The sequence below is a fragment of the Camponotus vicinus genome, unplaced genomic scaffold (assembly GCF_025532165.1).
Source record: "Camponotus vicinus isolate PSW18456_S1 unplaced genomic scaffold, iyCamVici1.0 SCAF_2, whole genome shotgun sequence".
Taxonomy (NCBI): Eukaryota; Metazoa; Arthropoda; class Insecta; order Hymenoptera; family Formicidae; genus Camponotus; species Camponotus vicinus.
The window spans coordinates 20,337,852-20,364,062 of NW_028141956.1; the positions used below are offsets into that span (position 1 = coordinate 20,337,852).

Below are 26,211 nucleotides of genomic sequence, written 5' to 3' on the forward strand. Positions count from 1 at the left end.
ACATTAGCAATATTGTGAAATTGTGTTCAAATATATATAAGAGGGACAGATATGCATCTGTACGTTTATATGCTTAGCGAGATAAGCGTATGAGATGATAAATAATAGAACATAAACAATATTTTATTTTAAAACAATAAACACATTGCAAATTTGCTATTTTTCATATTACATACATATATAGATTTATCTATGTGTGTGTGTTTGTACGCATATTTACATTATAAATATATCAATATCTATTTTTCTATGTGAAAAGACTTGCATATTATTTATTAGCTCTTGATTATGAAAAGATAACAAATAATATGTAATCTTTTTCATAAAAAAGTAGATATTTATATATTTGTAACATAAATGTTTGCATGTACGCACGCACGCGCGCGTGCACACATATATGTATATTTTTTTAAATTCCAAAATATTTGAAAAAATGTGCTATTTACATATTTTGGATATGGAGATATAGAATGAGCCCCTCCATCGCCCATTCCTGTGAGAACGCAACCAATATGTTTTTCTTCGTCTCTCCAATTGTAATTTTTAAATGATATTGAGAAGTATATTTTTTCAATACTTTCTTATGAGTATGACGAGAATATAATTTTTTATTATATATAATATATATATTCTCTGGTAATATATTGTCAACTATATCGAAAACAATTTGCAGATTGTAACTTATAGAAAGTTGCAGAATAATATCTACAATAGGTATAGGTATAGGTATAGGTCTCCTATATACAATATGATGTTTTTTATTGATTTGTCTCGAACAATATAAGAGCTTCTAAATACGATAAATGAATTTTTACATATTATATATAATTGTTTAATATAACATTTTATACAATTGTATTATATATGTTATTTTCTATTATAGAATATAATTTTTATAATACTGGAAAAGACATCAATTTATTACTTTCTACAATTTTGTAAAAGTGTTCTCTCATGCATTGTACGTCCTTGGAGTATTTTTGTTCGCAAGGATTGCCTCCTAAAGCTATAGTAGTGGCGAAAGCTGCAGCATAAATTCCACAACATATAGCATCAGGTTGTGTTTCAACCTTTTCAAAAATTATATCACTTTGCCTTATTGTAGGATAACGAAGATGTATGTAATTTTTCTCTTTAGTTACCAACTTATCATATGTACAGTTGGGTAGACTGTCATATACGCGAAGTTTGGTACCGTTAAAGAAAATACATCGCCAATGATCACTACAATTTCCCCCAATGATTTGCAAACTTTTGTCATTATGAGTTGCTTCGATTATTTCAGGAAGTTCTAAATATAGAACACTTTGTGTTTCAAAATCAGAAGTATCTCTTACGACGCGTAAAAATATATCCAATGATTCGTCGTTTAATTTGCTGTCTATAGGCAAGACATTACTCATTACCAAATAAAGAGGAGCAAATGTATCATCTAGAATTTTTCTACGTCTTGCTATATCATCTTTAGTTATATTTTCTTTGTTACTTGAGTAACCTATAATGATGCAATCATTATCTTGCTCTTTATCCAGAACAATAACATCAGTATCAGTTACTGTTATATTCACTGGCGAAACATTCGATTTAAATCGTTTGCTCTGCTGTATGCCATTTTCATTTTCTATTACATTTCGTCTACTTGTTCGACTAAGTGTTTTTTTGCTGCTTCCTCTTTAGCTTCTACGATATATCTTGGATTTCTGATTGGCATGTGTCTATTATGACGGCTATCCAAGATTTCTGGAAGCATGCATTCATAATAAAAACGTGTTAGAAAAGGCAGCATTTGATTTTTCCAGAACTCGTTATCTATACTAATCCGCAATGTTTTCATGCTTTTCGGCGTCCAAACAGCAAAAATACAATATTCTCGCTGTGTTATGTTTAATTGGCCTTGAATTTGATAAAAATATCGGTGATTTCGATTCATTTCATGTGGATTCTTTTTATCAAATATATTTTTCAGAGAAGGCAATGTCTCTATGGCTTTTTCAGCTGTCAAATATTCAGCCGATAGAGGACATTTGATTTCCATAAGACCATTTTCCTCAATAACTCCATCAGGGGAAGCACCCAAGAATAGATTTTTAGTATCAATAAACAAACCGCAATCTTTTGTCTCTTTATTTAATTTCATGGCCAATTCTTGCTTTGCAATTTCCTCGTTATCACGACCATATCTCAAAGCTGCAGTATCAATAGATGGAGGATATAAAATGTTTTTTACAGTCGCTGCGCAAGACGTTGTCGGTCTCATGCGACATACGGTTCCAAAGTTGGATGCCGTCAACATTTCACGCCTCAATAATAACCATAATTCTGACTCATTTTGATTTCTGGTATCAAATTCAATATTTTGCCAATTTCTCCCATTTTCGAACAATTTCTCTAAATGATTTTGTCGAAGCTGCTCGAATACATCGGATGGAAGATCCGGTTTTTGCGACTGCGGACCGTAATAACGATCTGTTCCTGATTCTTGTTTGAATTTTTTTTGCCTTCTTTGTGTTTCTCGAGATTCTCTGGTTTTCGCAACTTTTATTTGTCGTCGCTTTTTCAGATTCTCGACAATAGGCGGAATAGTTTTACACATATTTTTATGTACTTGTGTAAGTACTTGTTGTGTATTATATTGCAGAACTGCTCCTGCAATTCTAGCATTGTAAGAGCCTCGTTTACCAAAATTGATACGTTTACCGCCAATTAGTTTGCAGATTATCGAGTTGAATGATTCTGCAGGGTTATTCGTTAAATTTAATAATAGGCTGTCAGAATAAGTACTTAAATACATGATAGCACTTTCTATTTTTGGATAGAAACCGTGTAATTTTAGAAATGGTACATAATTTTTCTTGATTTCATCACATTTCCTTTTACATATACGGCCACGTGCTTCACATCGCTTATGTTCGCCAAAGATATGGCTAGGAATGTTTAATATGTCTTTTTGCAATTCTATGGCCTGACAATGTTGAGGTTGTCTTTCTTCTCTTCGTAAAGTAGCTGCATCTATTACTTCTTTTCGTATGTTTAAAATATTATTTTTTATTACATTTCGTATCTCTACAAAGCCACGCTGTCTATGCATTTTTGGTTGAGTTATCTCAGTTACAGCTTTTAGCTTTTTGCATAAATTGCGAAGCAAATGATTAGTACATTCAATTTTTTTTACGGTTACCATATGTTCACGATATGGTTTATTATCAACAATGGCCTGATATACGCTACTGTCACCATCAGCAACTACTGTTTTATAAATTAGTCCATGCATTTCGAGACTACATTTAAAACCTTCCACTATGGCGTCGCTCTCCATGCTTGTGGAGCTTGCGTTGCGATCAAAATTTTTGTAGCATTTATGAGCTCTTGGTTGAACACCTTTTCGCTACATCACATAGTGCGCAGAATTTATTGCGGATCCCAACGAAGAGAATTTTTCCTGTGCGATAACCAATTATGGCTCCAATACCGGAAAGAGAATCGTAGGCGGTGCCGTACGATCTCTTCAGCCAACTACCATCCGCTACAACTGTTATATACGGAATACCGTTTATAACTTCATTTTTTTCAATAGCAAATTGCTTCTCAACTTCGCCAGCCGTTTTCATATTTTGCATGGCTGTTTCTTGAAATTCATGTACTAAATTTTCTCCGTATTTAACATAAGTCGGCTCAGACATGCTAGGAATATTTATAGCTGCACACAGCTCTTCGAGCTGGGAATAACCTATTCCCACTGTAATACTTCCTGCTACAGCAGCTGTATTAATATCTAATGTTTCTGGTTTCGTGGGTTCAGACCAAATGTTGGCTTCATAATGGCACATTTGGCATTTGAAGAACAACTGCGTCATGAACCCACGGCGACGAGAATTTATGAGTTTCCAATCTTTAAATTGGCACTCTATTCCTCGCGCATGATTATCAAATGTTCTGTGGATTTCATTCCACATAAAAGAAATATCGACAATGCGACGGCCTTCGGGCAAGTTTTCTTGGATACAAGAAGTATCTAAAAGAAGTATCTCTTTATTATCGATAACAAGTGTGTTGTTATCAACGCAGTTGTCAACATTTTCATAATACATACTTGTATCTGAAGTTGGCTCCAGGAATTGAATAGTTTGAGTACTAACTTTTGAATCTATCGTATCAGGAAGAAATTCTACTGATTTTTGAAAATCGATGGATTTAGCGTTAGTACCCTTCATGCTCCTGGAGCCATTTGTTTTTCCAATTAGCTTCAATAATTGTCGCCTGCAAAAAAATTTGTACAATATTATTATAAAAATAATGTTATTTACCTCAATGTTATCTTAAAAGAAATAAAATCTCTGAAAAATAAGTGCAGTCCTTTGCTTATAAAATTATTACTGAAAAACTATGACACAAAAAATTATGTTCAGACAACAGAAATATCATATTTTCTAGTAAATTAAGGCGTATATGCAAACTACATCTGGTTTGAAACATTTCTTAAAATAACCACCAATAGATCGCCTCTGGATTTATATATTTTTTAATAACCAGCGCACGAACAGATCGCCTCTGGATTTATATATTTTTTAATAACCAGCGCACGAACAGATCGCCTCTGGATTTATATATTTTTTAATAACCAGCGCACGAACAGATCGCCTCTGGATTTATATATTTCTTTAACTAGAGCGCACAAGCAAACCACATCTGAAATAAATATATTTTACGAGCCAGCTCACGAACAGACCGCCTCTGGCACTAACTACTATAAAAAATGCATATATAATCATTTTTTAATAAATATGAATAAACAAAGGACTGTATTCTTATCTTTCAGAGATAATAATTATTTTATAATTATTTGTCTACATAAAAATAACTATTTTATAATTATTGTGTGTACATAAAAATAATATAACAGCAATAATTTAGTAATTCTAAATTTATTTAAATATAATTTTGGAGTTTTGAAACACAAATTTCTATATGAATGTACAGATTCTAAAATAATATTTTAGTAAAAAATTTTCATTATTCCGTAAAAAGGCAAATCAAATATATCTAAATCTAATTAAGTATAACAAATATTTATAATATAACATATAATATTCAAAAGTTGGACTACAATGATAAATGATTATTTTCAATCTCAACTGATTTGAAGCGCTTCAAAAAATAATCACTAATTATATGTCAAACCTCAGTTACAATGCTCTTTATTTTTTCAGTTATATACTTTTCATTATTTTTAAAACTGAGAATTTATTTGGAAATTTTCTATGAACGCAAACTAAAGAAATAAAAAGATATAAAGCTAAAATCCGACCAATAATTATTTACCATTTTTTGAAATGTTAGAAGATTTTCTTTAGCTTATTATTAAAAAAAATATATATTTTGAACGTTACATTTTGTAATTCCATTTTTGACAAATTATTTACATTATACATTATATTCCGCACGTGCGCAAATAATTTATTATCAAGACATCTTTCTGAGTCACCATAAAACTAACAAATAAATTCAAATCTACACATTAGAATTAATATATTAGAATTCATGTACATTCATAGATAAATTTATATGTAAAATAAATATATAATTATTAATATTATTTATTCTTATATTACAAAATATAATAAAAAATAATAATATACTAAAATAATAAATAAAAATATAATAAAAAAATAATAAATAAGAAATTATACTTAAAAAATACAACAAAATAATATAAAAGTATAACGAAAATAATATACATATTTATATAAATTTAGAATTACTACTATACAAATAAACATACACAGGATTATTATATAATACACACACACGGATTATTATATAATACAGCACATGTATGCAATAAAAAATGATGGAGAGAAATGATTATATACATAGAGAAGAAAAAAGAAGAGACAGAGGAAGAGAGGAAGAGGGAGAGAGAGAGAGAACGAATGACCGAGTATTTTTATATTTTACTGTTCATATCGAGTATTACTAAGTGCTAACTATGAGAAAATAAAAGGAAATGATTGTATCTTTTTCTGTCGATACTTTATAGCGTCACTGACGCTATGTACAAATAATTAATTAATATATGGCTTTATGATGTTGATAAAGATGTTGATTCACATATTTTCTTCTCTCTTTTCCTCATCTCTCTCTCTTTTTCTTTCTTGTCTTCTCTCTGTATATATTGTATGTGCAGAATATATATATATATATATATATATATATATATAATATGTGTGTGCTTGTATTGTATATGACAATAAATGTCGTCAAACCTTTAAAAAAATTATGATAATGTAAATACTAACCTTTTAAACCATCCTTTCTTTGTGGAAAGTCTGTGAGCACTGAGAGGCAACCGTTTTTCGTTATACGTATACCCCATAATGGAAATACACAAAAATAAATAATTAAAATAAATCTATCTTCAATATATACTTTATTTTCACCGTTATCTTCGACACGTTATAACACGTGACAGTCGACTTTCTTCGCGCCGCTTTTTGTCACGAGTACGCGCGATAGCTCAGCGCACAGTGATGCCAGAATGCCCACGCGAGCAACAGCCAATTATTTCATATACAGTATAGCTCGACGTCCCTCGACCCTCGATTGTTCCGCATGAATGCCAAGCTATACTCTATGCAAAATATTTTGCTGTTGCTCGCGTGGGCATTCTGATATCACTGTCAGCGCATTGCATGTATGTGAGTGAGTTACATACATACATATATATATATATATATATATATATACATATGTTGATATAAATAAAAAGTTATGAAGTTTATACATCAGCGATTTTTCCTTACGTAACAACTTGATGATTTAAATATTGTAAAAATTGAAATTTTTATTTCCCTCTTTTTCGGTTGAACAATAATTGCAATAAATTTGAGATTTTTTGCGATTAAATTACATCAAACACAACATAAATCGAATTATTTCTAATGTAATTAAAATTTAACAATTTATCTGATTAAAAATGATCCGATGTATGTCGTGTTTGGTGTCATTTTAATCGCAAGACTCCCATTAATCCATTGCAATTATTTTCGAATCGAAAAAGTGCGCAATCAAAATTTTAATTTTTACGATATTTAAATCCCTAAGTTGTTATAGATAAGGAAAGATCGGCGATGTCGTTGAAGCGAGAACGAGAACGAGTAAAGAGCAAGCGAGATGATGTATCATCAAAGAGTTCCGAAGTCTCGCTCGCATTTTCTTATCTTCGTACATATATATGTCATCTTACTATGGAAATTAAAACTTTTATATTTCGCATTTTTTCGATTTAAAAGTAATTACAATAGATTAATGGGTTTTTTGCAATTAAAATGACACCAAACACGATATAAATCGGATCATTTTTAATCAAATAAATTAATAAAATTTAATAATTTATTTGATTAAAAATGTTTCGATTTATATCGTGTTTGGTGTCATTATAATCGCAAAAACCCCATTAATCTATTGTAATTACTTTTAAATCGAAAAAATGCAAAATATAAAAGTTTTAATTTCCATAGTAAGATGACATATATATGTACGAAGATAAGAAAATGCGAGCGAGACTTCGGAACTCTTTGATGATACATCATCTCGCTTGCTCTTTACTCGTTCTCGTTCTCGCTTCAACGACATCGCCGATCTTTCCTTATCTATAACAACTTAGGGATTTAAATATCGTAAAAATTAAAATTTTGATTACGCACTTTTTCGATTCGAAAATAATTGCAATGGATTAATGAGAGTCTTGCGATTAAAATGACACCAAACACGACATACATCGGATCATTTTTAATCAGATAAATTGTTAAATTTTAATTGCATATTTAATTAGAAATTATTCGATTTATGTCGTATTTGGTATCATTTTAATCGCAAAAATCACATTAATCCATTGCAAGTATTTTCGAATAAAAAAAATGCGTAATCAAAATTTTAATTTTTATGATATTTAAATCACTAAGTTGTTATAGATAAGGAAAGATTGCCGATGTCGTTGAAGCGAGAGCGAGAACGAGTAAAGAGCAAACGAGATAACGCATCATCAAACAGTTCCGAAGTATCGTTCGCTCACTATAGCAATGATGCCAGTTTCGAGATGCCGAGCGCTGGGCGGCGTCTCAAATCTGGCATCACTGTACACACGGAATCAGAAGAACGTCGTCCTCCGGACAAAAGAACGTCGTCCAGTCGTTCTCCGAGTCTTCGAGTTGTGCAGTGTTGTACAGTTATTGTGTCCACAAGTCCACAGCATGCCGAGATGTAAGTATTTTACGTTTATTTTAAAATTATATATAATAACATTTTTACATTTTAAGTTAATTATATCATTACAATATAATTTATGAATTGTATAACACTGCATAAATTATAATAATATATTTAGCTTTTTTGAATATATAATCTCTCTCGCTTTCGTTCTCTTTCTTTTTCATTTCTAATTAAAAAAAATATATATATTTAATAATATTTAATTTACAGCACGAAGTGAGGGCAGTCTACCTGCCAAATTAGGGCGAAAGACGGTAACGACGGTGGCTACAACGTCGCCGATGATGACGACGGCGGCTACGACGTTGCCGATGATGACGACGACAGCTACGACGTCGCCGATGATGACGAGATCGAAACCGTCGCCGATGATGACGACCGCATCGACTATGACGTCACCATATGCGGGTCGCAGAAGGACGGAGACCGGACAATCGCCGATGATGTCGACGTCGAGGTCAATGTCGACGACCACGTCGACCATGACGTACGGACACAGAAGGACGGAGACTGGGCGAGCGGAACCAGGCCCAAGAATGGGGCAAAATGTTAAAAAAGTTAGTTTTAATAAATTTTATTTTAATAAATTTAAAAGTAAAAGATATAATTATATTATTTATTTAATTATATTATTTATTGGTGTACATATATATATGTACACCAAAATGTGTTTCTAACTAAAATGTGAGAAATAATAATTGAAAAAGAAATCGCATTATAACACACACGTGCATATATGTAACACATAAATGCATGTATTTAACTAGTTGAAAACAATAAAATTCATGTATATGTATGTTTCAGTAAAAAAAGAAAGTAAAAAATATACAACCTATGATTGGATAAATTGTTGACACCGTTATCAGCGTCGTGCAAAAAGTATACACAAAATATACACAAATATTTTATCCAATCCATAATATAATTTAAATAATATAATTATATCTTTTAGTAAAAGAGAAGAAAGCATTAGATGGCAAACTTAATTCCTGCTGCTAAATATTGTACAATACAACGTATTGTACAATATTTAACGGCATGAATTAAGTTTACCACCTAATATATATATATATATATATATATATATATATATATATATATATATACACACACACATACACACACACACACGTGTGTGTGTGCATGAAGTATATGCATACGTGTGTAAAAATATTTATTTCTTTTTCTTAATCTTTTTCAGCGTATTAATGAGGAAGTGCGACGTGCAGTCAATCGCGAGAGGAAGAGACATGCAGGGCGTTTGCGCCGCATGCAATACGCATCAGATTTTGTGCCCGCTCCTGCATCGATGGGATACATGACTGCGCCTGTACCCGCTGCACCTATAAGATATGTGCCTACGCCACCCGCACCGATTTATCCAATGCCGGGATACATACCGGCACCTGTCGCGCCCGCCGCATCCTTCGTGCCCCCTGCATCTTACATACCGGCGGCACAAATGGGATATCCATCTGGATATATACTTACACCGCCGCCGCCGCCCGGATATATGTAAAAATATGTACATATGTAAAAAAGTGTTTTGAAATATTGTATAAATGTTATTTAGACACATACCACGCATACGCACACGCAAACTATTACAAACACACATTTTATAAACGCTTTTATATTATATATACGTAACAATAAAGAATTTTCAAATATACTTAATTTTGTATCCCACTTTTTTTTGTTTCCCATTTTTTTTAACAATTGCATTTTCTTGTATCTTTGCTTTTTCATACACTCATTCAGTTTCTTTCTAATCGCTCACTAATTCACTTACAAATCCACTCGTACTTTTCTTCTCGTCTTTTTCTCTCTCTTCTGTCTCTCTCTCTCTTCTCTCTTTCTTTCTCTCTCTCTCTCTCTCTCTGTCCTTTTTTCTGCTTGCTCATTCTACTTTCATTTGAATTCAGTTATTTATTCTTTTTATATTATTTTTTTCGTTTCTATATAGTAAAATGAATCTTTACATATATGTATATATATATATACAGGGTGTCGAAAAAGTATGGAACCGGTCAAATATCTCGAAAATAAAGCATTTTAGAGAAAAATCGCAAAACACGTGTTCGATCATTTCAAGGGGCTACTTTTTTAAGGGGGTCGAAGGGGGTCGCCCCTCAAGGGGGTCCAAGGGGGGCGACCCCCCTTAAAAATCTTAAATGGGACCCCCTATTTTTTATTGCATATTCTTATAGCTTCCCTCGAGAGCTTTCCAAAACACTATAATTAAGTACCTTTTCGTTAAGTACTTTTTGAGTTATGAGGCTTGAAATAATTTCTTAATTTTACATAAACCGTAAAATATCTTGTAAAATATTCATTTTTCGATTACCTCACCTTAATACTTTTCTGTACAAAATAATGAGAGGAATTAATTGGTGTAAAGAAAACACATAGTTGTTTCGAAAAAAAAAATATGTAATTTGCAATTAACAATTCGGCGCACTTCCCGAACCCCTCCGAACGGGCCCGACCGTACCGCTTTTCCGAAACCCGTTCGGAAGAGGTAATACCGCCGCGCGCCGACGCGGGTAATTAGCCGGTATAAAAAGGCCGCATTCGGCGAATTAGTTACCTTTTTTCCAATCCGCTCACGAAAGTGAAAAGATCCGAAGAACCTAGACCGCTCCTAATAGAATTAGAATAGGTATACAAGGCGGGTTCTAACTCGGGGATCTCAGGGGGGGTGAGGGGCGAGGGGAACCCAGGGGGGAGGAGTAATGACGTCACGCGGGGGGGGGGGGTAATGACGTCACGCGGGGGGGGGTAATGACGTCACGCGGGGGGTAATGACGTCACGCGGAGGAGGGGTAATGACGTCACGCGGGGGGAGGGTAGTGACGTCACGCGGGGGAGGGGTAATGACGTCACGCGGGGGAGGGGTAATGACGTCACGCGGGGGGGGGGTAATGACGTCACGCGGGGGAGAGGGACCTCCCCGGTACACCCCTCACCCCAATATAAGTAACAGTTCTCGCGGTAGCCCACCCCCTCACCCCCTCACCCCAAATCGCAAGTAATATTATATTACATGCCCGGTTATCGCAATGATAAGTAATTTTATCGCAATGATAAGTAATATTATATTACATACCCTAACGCGTCGGGACATGTTTCTTCGTGGATATTACATTACGGTGAGCGCCGATGTTCGGCTGCTGGAATTTATAAACAATATAAAATAGATAGTGCCTGATTTCATTACTGTGATATTACTTCATGGAAGTTTTGAGAGGAATGGGGGCTGAAACTTATGGAGAGGGTCTGTCTCCACGTCAAAAAGTCTTCAGCTTTCGTGCAGTGAATGTAAGAGTAAAGTGCATAAAATGAATATAGAAGAAGAGGTTATTATCGTCGAAGATAGTGATGAAAATGTGGAGGTTGTGGATGTTGAAGACTCATCTGATGATGAAAATATGGAAATAGATGTTGAAAATGTGGAGGTTGTGGATGTTGAAGACTCATCTGATGATGAGATAGGACATTTGGAAGACTTTGGCTACGACAGCGAGTGCAATGAGGAACTAAGTGAGGAACTAAGTGAGATACAGGTGCGAGCGTTAAAACGAGCTGACATTTCGCGATATCGACTTAATTCAAAAAATGTGCTGCATCTCCTTTTATTATGAAACACTTAACAGTGAAAAATTTTGCACAGCGTGTTTTCTACGAGTAGCAGACTTGTTTTCACGTGCTCGTGCTGTGCGTATACATGAGACTCAACGATACGTTTTCCTATTAGGAGAAAGATGCTGCGAATGTAAAGCCTCAGTGTCTCAAATAGTTTCATGCGGTCTGTGTCCTATTTGCATTCAATAAACTTTCAAAGATTGTGCTGGCACAGTGGACATTTATGAATGTGAAAATTCAGCAAGTGTTGTAAAAATGGTAGCTAAAAAAAAATCAATGAACATGTCTTCGGTGTTGCAATATTTAAGAAATCGCGAACTTGGTGTAGGAAATTCTCCAACCGCAACCTCCAATCTACAATCTTATATACGGATTACAGAGAGGAATAGATTAGAGGCAGCCATTTGCAAAGATTGCTGTTTGCCAGGCGGGAATCGACAAGCGTGTTCTAAAAGGATGCAAGGAATCCATCAACATATCCATTGGTTGCTATATCTAGAATATACCATCGGTTATGATTCTGATTCTGATTCTGATTCTAATACGGATGCTGATCATTAATTGGAGGTAGGTCGCATGTGTAGGTATTTATTTTCAAATTATTAAAATAATTAATAAATTTTTTTATGTGCAGAAGGAGTCACCGACCATCACCCCGCGCCGTCACCTCTCTTCCACCACCCAGCCGCCCCACCATCGCCTCTCATCGATACCATCACATCGCCGTTGTCGTTGCCCTCCTATTCATTTATATTTTTATATTTTAAATTCTTTTAAATTTTTCTTACATTATCTTCTACACACACACACACACACACACACACATTGTATAATACACATTTTATTTTTATTAAAAAAGTATTAATATAAAAAAATCTTATTTATTTTCAAAATTCCTCTCTCTTTCCTTTGCTCCATTTATTACTAAACTATAAAAAACTATTAAACAGAAAAATTATATTAAATTATCAAAAATAATTTCATTGCGCTATATCTCTCACCGCGCTCTTGCCGCGTGCGCTTCTTTCTCACCGCGCCGTATCTCTCGCCGCGTGCGCCTCTCTCTCGCCGCGCTGCGCTATCTCTTCTCTCGCGTGCGCCGTATCACTCCTTCGCGCTGTCTCTTTCTTTCTTTTCTAGTGTTTGCTCTCTCATGATAACTCTCTCGCAAAGAGTTATGCATGAAAGCTGGGACGGGAGAGCGCGCCAAACGCAAAGAAAGTACACCATGACATAGACTTATAACTATTTATTCTGCTTATATTTAGTATACAAATATAATTTTTGTCTTACATATTAAGAATTAAAAGCTAAAGCTGCCAGCTCGCAATCGACGATTTGATGCTTGTTGAAAGTCGCTAGCGCGTATTACATTCGATACTTCTTTCGGATCCGTTACAGTGGACGCAATATTGGAGAATAGCGTAAATTTGACATCAACTGTCTCGGTCACTCTAACCAATCGATCAAAAGTTACATCTATACATTGATCGAGATCGAACATACGGTGTAACGTCGATTCGATCATCATCATGCGTACGTCTGAAGATTCGAGACTTATGAGTTTAGCGTCGTTAATCGTATGAACTCGCACTGTTAGCAGTCCAACACTTATAAAATTGTAGATGTCTTGAGAGCCGTTCCGAAGGAGATTTAGAATGTTATGACGTTGCTCACAGAGTCCCTTCCACGTTTCGAGAGATAATATTCCTTTCCCCGATGATCTCCTATGGCAATCACCACGTAACTCGGCGGATCCACGTTGATACCAATTTCGAGGAATTTGAATTCCGTAGCAGTCAATGCGTATCGTCTACCTAGTATACGAACCGCACGACGCTCCAACGAAATGCTACGGGAAAAATTAAAATTAAATAATAGTAATAATAATAAAATTTGTAAAAATAGGAAAATAGAGAAAGAAGTTAAACGAAACTTACTCGTCACATTTCTTCTCAAACAATGGAGTTTTATCACGACTCGGCACATAATTATTCACGTGTCTTCCGATGCCGCCGCCGCCGCTGCTGCTGCTGCTTCTTTCGACGTAGTACATTTCTCTGGGGGGGTTATGAAAAGTGAACCACCAAGTGAACGGTTAACGCGACACTGATCGTACAGGAATTAACCGAGTATACGTGACGCTCATCTTCCAAAAGTATAATGTGGTGGGGGATCAATGCTTCTAACGCTTTGAAATTTAGGAGAAGGGGGAGACGGCGCTCGGACAAAAGAATTCTTAGAAACGCAAGGAAAGGATTAGGGTGGGGAAATAAGAGATAACACATATTAATGTTTATATATTTTATTTTTCTTGCAATTCTTTCTGGCGTTGCGACCACCAGTTAAATATTTTGAATATATTTTGTAATGCGCAATTCTTAACATGTTTTCCACATCGCATACTAATGGTAATATCTAATTTATTTAGAGAATCAATATCTTCGTAATCTGGATCCAAAGTTTCAATGATATAGCCGTTTCCCGCATCGTCTAGTATATCGGTCAGCCATTCTCGCTTTTCAAGTCCTTTAACGTACACGACAGACGATTCTTCTTCTTCTTCTTCTTCTTCTTCGTGTATCGTACCAACGACAGCTGTTGTAATTACACGCTGAGCCAAGCCATACGGAACGTTTCCGTCTTCCCATTGTAATCCGTGATGATTTCTAATCAGCCATGAGACTTGACATCGCTCAGATTTTGTAAGCACTCTCCACGGTACGGGACTTGCGAAAAAGTAATGCGAGAGAACATATCCCTTTCTCAGGATTGCCGCTTCCTTCACGACAAAATTTCTCCCGACAATAAATCCTTGCAGATCCACAAACGTTGGTACGGACATGACGAGATCTCTCTCTCTCGTCGCGAGGAATGACTACACTCTAAAACCAACGCCTCGCAACACTTTGATTTATATATCCTGCTCCTCTTCCCCTCTCTCTTGTGTCGCGAACACTTAGGTGATTTTGCGTACAACGTTGGTCAACGGATTGTACTGGATCACGCGATCGTGTATAATGAGACAGTACGCAGTGGTATTCGTCGGCACGTTCTCCTTACACTCGAATTCCAATCTCACATCCACGGTTGCGCTCTTGACCGATTCGTTTTGTCGAACGCCAACGAACGGGCTAGGAACGTCTATCGAACGTCTATCAAACGTCTATCGAACGCCAACGGACGCCAACGAATGGTTCAAGAACGGCAGTGAACGACTATCAAACGTGTAAGGAACGTCTATCGAACGCCAACGAACATCCATTGAACATCTATCAAACGCCAATGAACGCCAACGAACGGGCCAGGAACGTCTATCGAATGTCTATCGAACGTCTATTGAACGCCAACGGACGCCAACGAATGGGTCAAGAACGGCAGTGAACGACTATCAAACGTGTAAGGAACGTCTATCGAACGCCAACGAACATCCATTGAACATCTATCAAACGCCAATGAACGCCAACGAACGGGCCAGGAACGTCTATCGAATGTCTATCGAACGTCTATTGAACGCCAACGGACGCCAACGAATGGGTCAAGAACGGCAGTGAACGACTATCAAACGTATGAGGAACGTCTATCGAACGCCAACGAACGGGCCAGGAACGTCTATCGAACGTCTATCGAACGCCAACGAACGGGTCAGGAACATCTATCGAACGTCTATCGAACGCCAAAGAACGCCAACGAACGGGCCAGGAACGTCTATCGAACGTCTATCGAACGACTATCGAACGTCAACGATGGATCGGCGATCGGGAATAACCGGGGAAGCGAAGAAACAACATAGTTTAGAGAAACGGCAGTTGGTGAACGAACTGCACGCATCGGCGAGAAAAAATTTTTCCCGAAGACACGTCATAGTGCGGGGATACGATGACCTGTGGCAAGCTGACATCGTCGAGATGCGTCCGTACTCTCGTTTCAACAGAGGTTACCACTACATACTCACAGTCATCGATGCGTTGAGCAAGCACGCGTGGGCCGTACCACTCAAGAGTAAAGGCGGAAGCGAGACAGCTGACGCTATCGCCGAGATAATTCGAGATAACAAGAGATGTCCGAAAAACATACAGACCGATAAAGGGAAGGAATTTTATAATGCCGACGTGCAACGGCTCGTGCGAAAATATAACATCAATCACTATTCTACGTATTCGGTATTGAAGGCATCGATCGTTGAGCGATTCAATCGCACGCTGAAAAACGACATGTGGAAGATGTTTACGCTGAACGGATCTTACAAGTGGATCCACGCGTTGCCGCGACTCGTATCGGATTACAACGCGCGCAAGCATCGAACGATCGGTATGCGACCCGTCGACGTTACTCCCGCGATCGCTGAAAGACTCATGACTACGGTGTACAACCGCGTAAATATCGCGGGTCCGGCAAAATTCAAAGTAGGTGACTCGGTACGCGTTAGCAAGTACAAGACAATTTTCGAGAAGGGTTACACGCCAAATTGGACAACCGAGGTGTTTAAAATTGTAAAAGTGCAGCATACTAATCCCGTAAGCTATTTACTCGAGGACTATCGCAAAACATCTATCGCCGGAGCGTTCTACGAGCACGAGTTGCATCGCGCGAATTATCCGGACGTATATCTCGTGGAGAAAGTACTGCGCAGGAGGGGTGACGAGGTTTACGTGAAATGGCTGGGATTTGACAATTCGCACAACTCTTGGATACATAAGGACAATGTGATTAATTAATCATACAGTGTTTATTTTTCATTTTCAAAAAAAAATATGTACAGCATATAAAAATATACATGAAATATATAAAATACAAAAATCTTTATTAATACATCCTTCCCAATAATCGTATATAATACAATATATGAAATATGAAATACATATATATATGAAAAAATACAAAAATCTTTATTAATATTTCTTCTAATAGTACACACACACACACACACACACACAATCGTGAAATATTGTAAGAGAGAAAGAGAGATGGATAGCGATGGATGATAATTAGAATAAACATATGAGAGTAAGCGCGTTTCAAGTATCATATTGGAATGAAAACAGTGGAAAGGGTCTATGGTAGAGATGAAGGTGATGAGCGTTTAAGAAACAGAGCAACTGTCAGTATCGAATTGGATAGCAGTGAAAAGAGTGTCGAGCGAACGGTTGAAAAGAGTATCGAGCGAGTGTCGAGCGAACAGTTGAAAAGAGTGTCGAGCGAACAGAAGGAAGTCTTATATATCGGATTAAATAGATTATAAAAAAGAAGAAAAGAAGGAAGGTAAGAAATAAAGAAAAAGAAAATAAGGAACAAGAAATAATACAAAGGATAATGATATTATTTATCTTTTTCATATTAGCATGTGCCCCCCAGTGCTATATAGACCCGCCCCGCGGTTCGACCCGCTACTCCGCGGATTGCGTAATGCAATGTGCTTTAAGGTCTATGGTCGCGTTTTAGAGATGCCCGGACGGGTTCAGGACATGAAATTTTGCCTAGTTTGCTATCCGGTAGTGTTTCACCGGAATAGTCTCCTAAAACCTTTTTCGCAACATCAATTTTGCGACGGACCCTTCACTGTGGAGCGCTGTCGAAAATGCAAAATTTCAATATCATTGGTGCAACCCATCTATGATTGCGATGAATGCTTCCCAATGTACATACGTGTATACAACGTAATGAAAAAACAAAATCTTAACATGAGCGAACTCCTAGTATTACATTATGATATGAAAGCTCTTAATTTAATCAAACTGCATTTTATAACAGATCCTTTTATTGACGATGAAACCTTACCTAACCTAGTTGAAGATCGCGATAACATGTTAGAATAACATACATGTAATTATATTATATTATATTATATTGTATTATATTATATTATATTATATTATATTATATTATATTATATTATATTATATATATTATTATATTATATTATTTTTAAATTTTTTTTATTAATATTTCTTTTATTAGTATAACACACACACACACACACACAAATATATTCATTAACACATTTATAATAAATTTATATTTTTATTGTAGAAAGAAACATTTATTTATACACATTTCGTTGCGCTCCCATCCTTTGGCATCTCTCTCTCTCTCTCTCTCTCACGCGTTAATCATAAGTCTCGCGATATCTTCGACATGTGTCATTGTTCTTTCACGCTATCTCTTTCTCTCTCGCACTTAGATATAATAAGTATAGTAATCTCTCTCTCACATGCGCTATGATACAAAAATGTACACGGTTAAATAATTTTATATTTTATAAAGTTATCCTATAATGTCCCCACGGTAGAGTATTGGTGGTTTCGGGTACGATATACCGCTTGTCGTCGTACGGGCTCAGAGCAATTTTCATCTCGCGAATTGTGTATACTTCGTGCAATTTAGATCTTATACAGGACTGTTGTCGCGTCATTTCGATCTCATCGTGCAAACACCGCGTGTAATCGTCGAATGTTATCGTTCTCGCGACATCGTTGCTCTTGACGCCTTTTGCCTTTTTTGTGTCTGTCTTACCATCGACTCGTAACGCATACATTTTTGCTCTAAGCCCGACGAATTCGGTCATTATCACACCGTTATTTTCATCCTTCATCAAGCCCGGCACTTTTTTATTCACGAGCTGTATACAGTACGCATTGTCCGCGGCATAATCGCTCGTATCGAATCTAGCGATATCGCACTTCATGTTCTCGTACGCATCGACGCACTCGACGTGATATATTAGACTATCTGTGTCGGTGTACATGATCTTACATTTGTCGCGATACAGGGGAAACATATACTCGTGGTGAAATTCATACAGACACACTTTCGATATGTCGAGTATACACATACCGACGTATATTGGTTTATAAAATTTTACTTCCAATTTGCGCAATTCTACGGCGATTAAATTTTCCGAAAAAACGCTTCGACTATGGAAATTTGGTTTGGCGATCATCGCTTCTGCGCCGTATCGTCCATCCCACTTTGTTAATAATTTTACATCGACGCGATTACGCACATTTTCCATAGTTTTGCCAAATACCGCGTTATTCATTAGTTTATATAAATTTTTTTCAAAATCATTTTTCGCGAGTGTTCTAAACTGTGTATTTAATTCAATATAATTGCGAAGCCACGGAGATTGCGTAAATTGTAATACGCGATGTATTTTTGTAACGCGAAGGCCGTGTCGCGTACATTGCTGTAGATTACGATAGTGTATGACGTAACGCTTCTTATCGTATAGCGTTGCGAGGAGTTTGTCTTGCCGCTTGCCGGGCGGCTTGTCGCGTGTCGGACAAAACGGTAGGTCAGTGTGCGTATCGTGAAGATGTTGCGGGTATTCGAGATCGACTTCGAGGATATAATCCGTAGGTGAATCTAACGCGATCGATGCTATGTCAAAATTCGACACGTCGTCGACCCATCGAAAATCGGCATAAGGCAACGGTTGACACATTGCCCATCCGTATAAATTATTAACGTCAAAATACATCAAGTACGATGATGATTTCGATGAGTCGTACGATTGCATGTACTTGTTATTAGCACGCGCGTATCTGTTGGAACATTGGCTCAGACCACCGCGTATACCGCGTTCGATAAACATGACCATGTCGATGTCGGTAAGCAATTCGAACGTAATCTTTGTATGCTTCAACATGGCATCCCACGTGTATCCGGGGAGAGTATAGTAATACGCGGGGTCGAGTCCGTAACTTTTGATGCAACTATCGCGAAAATTTTCAAAAATATCGGCTAATAACAAGACGTCGATTTTCAGGTACAAATCGCTATATTCGCCTAGCGTTCGAATGGAGAATCGCGTCCAGATGTTCTCGGCGTGCGCGTAATCGCTCTCGGATATAGTTTCACCGGTCAAGGAACTGTAGAATGATTCGCGCGGTGGTAAACATGTATCTTGCAACCTATCTACAGAGTCGACATATTCGTACGGAAAGACGCCTTTCCGTGTTAAAAAACTGAAATTTTCTGCGGATAAATTTGGAAATTGTGAATGTAAAATTTTGAGTTTATCTTTGTCTAGATAAGATGCCAATTTGTCGAGACTTGCCGTAAGAAATTTATACGAATCGATGAAGCGTAATTTTACATGATTTTTCCGTGATTTTCTTTTGTCTTCCTTACAGTCAACATTTTTCGTAAACGAAATATATTTTTCCTTGGTTATCGGAAGTAATTCGATTTCCCCTTCGAACGCCGTGGCTATATCCTTGATAATGAAACGCGCGTCGTAACCGGATAAATTGTGAAAGACTATGAGAATGTAAAAAGATTCTTTGTAATTTAGATTGCAATTTGAGTGCGCGGGACCCCTATATCGCCCGGTCAAATGACAATGATCGCGTACACGTGTATCGTCTTCTTGCGTAAACAATTTTTCGCATATATAACAATGCGTTGCACTATGAAATTTTTCCCACTCTTCGGATGTTAAATCTACCATGGGGACATTTGTTGTTAAAATAGTCTTTACACGTAACGCTAAATTTTTAAGTTCTTCGGTGAACCACGCGACAATCAATACTGCGGTGAGAATTATAAACGGATAACGAGTTGTCGTGCGAACAGTGTATATAATACGCTATACTATATACCTTATGATGCTGATAATTTTTTTCTTCGTCAGTCTTTGTCAACGCACATTCCAAATCGGCATAAATCACAAATGGAAGCCGCTCTTTCCTCGTGTAGTTGTTGAACTCGAGCCACTTGTCATTGTCGCTCGGCAATCGGATAGCGCAGTCGTTCATCTCCCCGCAGTCGATCATATGTGACTGCAACTTGTCCTCCGATCCGAAATAGTGCAAGCATCTGTAAAAAAATATTTAAATTAAAGATTTATGCAATGCATTATATTTTATAATTACATAAACTATTTAAATTATACGTACCGATCACAGATATATTTTTGATTCTTGTTTCGTGTTTGCTCAACTGTGAACTGACAAGTCGCGATAGATTTTTGATGCACGCGAAATGTCCGACGCTGTTGCCGTCTTCCACGTACAACAAGTTCACATGTTTGTCTTTCTTGTGCTCCGAAAGACGTATCGGAACAATGCTGTTCTCTTTCTCGATGCTGTACACGTTGATCGAGATATTGTTTGCAAGTTCAAATTTTTTTAGTTGGTTCAACGTCATCGGAAACTCAATATTTTGTACATTTAACACCGTCGTATAGTGGGGATACGATGATTCCCGTTCCGCATTCCTTTCGGCGGGATATAGAGCGGCCACCACTGCCCACGCGAAACACGCATTGTCTCTGGATTGCACGTTAACCACTTTCTTCGCCGTAATTTCTCGCGGTAATTTAATATAACATCCCGCGCGCATAGAATTATATTTATTTACATTAACAGTCAAATTCTGTATTTGCGACAATGCCCAACCACTATCGCGTTCCTGAAATTCTTCCGGCAATGCTAGGGTGGGCTCGATAACGCGACGCTCGTACCACTCGTGCAAATCGGACGTGCGAAACAGTTCACAGTTTCTCGTATTGATACTTTTATTCGCACGCTTATCACCCGACACAAATTCACCGTTGAATATAGTGTTCACTTTTACACTGTTGTGTGTTTTTATAACGTCTTGCACTTGCTCGAGCACGATGTCTTTGGCATCCTCGAGAAATTGACGAGGTTCGATATAGTTTGCGTTAATCACAGCACCGGTCAGAATACGACTATCGAACGCGGTATCGATCTCTCGCCAAACGAGTCTTTCCGCGTTATTGTCGCCGCTGTAATCACCACCGCTGGGTATAAACTGTCTCTGCAATCGAGTCTTTGCACCTTCGAGTCGCGCGGTTTTAGCCACCAGAGACTGTCTACTTCCGATCGAGAGTCGCGGACGCTTGACACGGCTGCGTTCTTCGAGCTGTTTGATAAATTCCTCGCAACGCTGCAGCCATGCAAAATACTCGCCCAAGGTGGCAATTTGGCGGGACTGCTCCACCAGATCGCGTTCAGTCTGCTCGATGTTTTCCATTTTCTTCCTGTCTTTTTTTTTCACACTTTTAAAACACTACGTCACAGTTTTCTACGGAGCACTTGCACGTGACTTTTGCACACGATAAACAATATCGTTCGCTATCTTGAACGTGAGAGAGCATATTCATATGTTTATAACGTTGAAAGCATCGGTCTAAGACACTTCCATGAATACAATGCAAAACTTTCATATCATCATCATCGGCATTGTCACAATTTTTTCGGAACATTATTTCATATCTAGGATATTTCCAACGCCTATACTGCGAAGGACGCACATTGTTCATTATCACCAATTCTACGCGCTTTCCAATATCTATACAAATACTAATGCACAGAGCTTTGCCGAAACACAGAATCTTCCGTAGAATGCTCGTCGCATAGCGGTAATAGTTATTTCCATAACTAAATTCTTCTTCTTTCTTGCACTCGTCAAACATTCGTCTGTATATTTTTTCTCTCACGGAGTAAGGCCAGTGATAAGCAGGTTCACGTTGGATGCAGACCCTTTGTCCGACAATGTGGTTACTAGTTCGTGATACGCGTAAACCGAGTTCGCGATCGCGTAGAAAATGCACCGGTGATATTCGTTGCACATTCAAAAAAATTTTTTTACCCTCCAGAGTATCGATGATATCGTCTTTCAACAAATCAAAATATTCATTTTCAAAATAATCATCATCGACCTCATTATAATTAAAATTATCCATATTAAAATTAATTTTCCGTCTCGCGCACACTTTACACAGTCTTATTCAATGTTTTTTCACAGCGTGCATATTGGGCACATATTGCATGGAAATCTTATATACAAAGGCTTGCTACAACTTGAACAGAATCGGCCATCCATCGCATTGAGTGTCTCATTTTTATGCTTTCGAACAGCATACATCATTTGGCTATCCATGCCTTGCAATGCAATTATACACGAAAAACATACAGCTAAAGCACCACCCGTGGAATAATAAAAGTATATGATACAAAATTTTGTACTATGTGCGTTTAGAGCATTAATTTCCGCAACAGACACTATTTTGTTGATATATTCCGTGAAGTTTGAACTGCAGTCACTAATGCAATCACTGTCAGCCGACAACGCGTGATCTTCTTCGTCTACTTCCATTTTTATGCATTAATCACACAAATTTTTCCTAACAGAATACCGCTATACAACCGACGTGTCGATGGGCGTTCAAATCATGTACTATGATTTGATGCGCTTCAATCCTCCTTATATATTTCATCTAGTCCTTTCTTATCTTTGAAACAAAGGCGCGAAACAGTCGAACATCGGCGCTGTTACGCGTTGCATTCCTTCCGAGAAAAAATAGTTGAAGATGATTCTGGGGGTCGCCATTTGTTTGCGAAAACATGTCCCGACGCGTTAGGGTATGTAATATAATATTACTTATCATTGCGATAACATTACTTATCATTGCGATAACCGGGTATGTAATATAATATTACTTATACTTGCGATAACCGGGTAATATAATATTACTTATCATTGCGATAAAATTACTTATCATTGCGATAACCGGGCATGTAATATAATATTACTTGCGATTTGGGGTGAGGGGGTGAGGGGGTGGGCTACCGCGAGAGCTGTTACTTATATTGGGGTGAGGGGGGTGAGGGGTGTACCGGGGAGGTCCCCCCCGCGTGACGTCATTACCCCCCCCCCCGCGTGACGTCATTACCCTCCCCGGCGTGACGTCATTCCCCCCCCGCGTGACGTCATTACCGCCCCCGCGTGACGTCATTACCCCTCCCCCCGGTTCCCCTCGCCCCTCACCCCCCCTGAGATCCCCGAGTTAGAACCCGCCTTGTATACCTACTAATTAGCCAACCCACAAGATCCGGAGGTAGAGCGAACTCTTCCTCTATCGAGCACTCTCGATTCTTGTAACAGGCTCTTCCATCCGAGCAAATCTTCCGACCGAAAACCGAATCAGAGTGCCCTCCGGTTCGATCGAGGGATCTCGATATCGGTCTAACATCCGACCGCCTAAACGCCGGTGCATTTATCCCGAGGTAGAGAGGAGAGCTACCTCGGACGAGAATTCTCGTCGGCACAGCGTTCCCGAGAATATTCCATCGGAAACCGGGAATTATAAAACATTTCTGCGAAAGCGACGCTAAGCTCCTCATAAAAAACGGGGCTAGACTTATCACCAGACGCGCGACAAAAACCGCCGAGACACGCGCTACGTCAAACGGTCATTGACTGCGAGCAATTGTAAACACGCGCGGTATACGAACATCCTAGCGAGCGAGTGCGTTCGAGATATATCGAAACGCGAATTACGGCTGCACATATAGCACACCGAATCCGATTGCAGGCGAACGCACCGTTCGCAGTCGCATATTATATTCACGCGTCTTAAATACATCGTGTAACGCTTGATAATAAAATCTCAGTCTTTTGTTCACGTACACACGCTCTCGTTTATTTCGACCGCTCATCGAACTCTAATCCCGACTCCGCTTATCCGACGGCAAATCGCGCGGAAGTCGTCCGTGACAGTTTCATGCTTCATTCTCTTACATTCGCACTTCTCTCTCTCTCTCTCTCTCTCTCTCTCCCTCTGTCTCTGTTTATTTGCTCGGTATTCTTCCATTCGCTTATGTCACTTTTACTTTTCTGATTCTCGTTCCTCCATATAAAATTAAATTTTATATATATATGCATTTTTATTTTATAATACTAACGAAATATAAAATATTAAATTTGTCTCTCTTTCTCTCTGTTTTGTTATAATAAATACACCTATGTAATACAATTAATATGTATTTTTTACATTTGCAGTAAGAAAAACGTTTAGGACAATTGATCATAATTTGCAGCTATTTACGAACAATAAAGTTGAATGTATATAGAATCAATTTACACAAAATAAAATTTGATAGATTTTATCAATTTATATTATTAAACATGTATAAGCGTATTCAATTTTATTTTAATTATTTATTTCATACAATACAATAATAATAATCACATGATTTTTATAGCTGATAAGTATGTATTTATAATTTATAAGAACTATATAGTCTATATTTGTCAACAAAACAAAATTTTCTTAAAGTAAAACTTGTAAATTTCATTATTATATCATATGTTGAGGTAATTCGTAGTAGTGATTTTATTAATATATATATTTGTGATGCAAATTGATTCTACTAAACTTTATTCTTGGTAAAGTTGTGAATTGTTATCAATTATCATAAAGATTATTCTTACTGCAAATGTAAAAAGTATATATAAATTGAATTACATAGGTGTATTTATTATAACAAAATAGAGAGAAAGAGAGACAAATTTAATATTTTATATTTTGTTAATATTATAAAATAAAAATACATACATATAAAAAGCTTTTTTTGATATAGAGTAATAAGAACCAAAAAACAGTAAAAATAACATGAGTGAATGTAAGAATATACACTGAGCAACAAAATTAGCGCAACAAAAATTTTTATCAAAATTTCACTCAATTTTAAATAATCATAACTCCGCGAAAAATGGTCGTATCAGAAAAATTTTTTTTCACGAAACACACACACACACGATGCACAAAATCCGACCAGCAACCTCCTCGTGGTGTGCATCGGGTAACGCTAATGCTGGCGGTAACAGGCATAAACAGACTAAAATGCATGGGTAACTTTGACATGTCAACATTCATAACTCCGCCAAAAAAAATCGTACAGACTTCAATTTTTTTTTAATTTGTGCGGAAAAGTTTATATTCTACGGTAATTTTTATAACGTTTGCGAGAAAAATTCATTGCACCCCGTGGAGCGCATCAAAATATGCAAACTTTTTAAAATAAAACATGACCTCACTTTTAAGGAGATGGCGGGAGGGAGGAAAGGAGGAAGTCAAAATATGACAAATTCTCTTTAAAGTAGAGACTTCAAACTTTAAAATAAAAAAAAATTTTTTTCTGATACGACCATTTTTCGCGGAGTTATTATTATTTAAAATTGAGTTAAATTTTGATAAAAATTTTTGTTGCGCTAATTTTGTTGCTCAGTGTAATACCGAGCAAAAAAACAGAGAGAGAGAAAGGGAGAGAGAGTGAGCAAGCGATAGAGAAAGAGCGAACGAGCGAGCGAGCGCGAGAGAGAGAGAACGAGCGAGACAGAGAGAGAGAGAGATAGAGAGAAACGCAATATGTAATGTGAAGCATGAAGCTGAGCTATATGTAGTGAGTGAGAGATTAAAAAGAGAGAGAATGAGCATATGATCGAGAAAACGAAAGAAAGAATACGAGGGAGTGCAATAATAAT

General features: G+C 37.1%; 2 pseudogenes; both read right to left on the reverse strand.

The window, feature by feature from the left end:
• Positions 1–893: 893 nt before the first annotated feature.
• LOC145967157 (uncharacterized) lies at positions 894–4,196 on the reverse strand (annotated as a pseudogene).
• Positions 4,197–13,271: 9,075 nt separating this feature from the next.
• On the reverse strand, positions 13,272–21,915 carry LOC145967158 (uncharacterized; annotated as a pseudogene).
• Between the last annotated feature and the right edge of the window lie 4,296 nt (positions 21,916–26,211).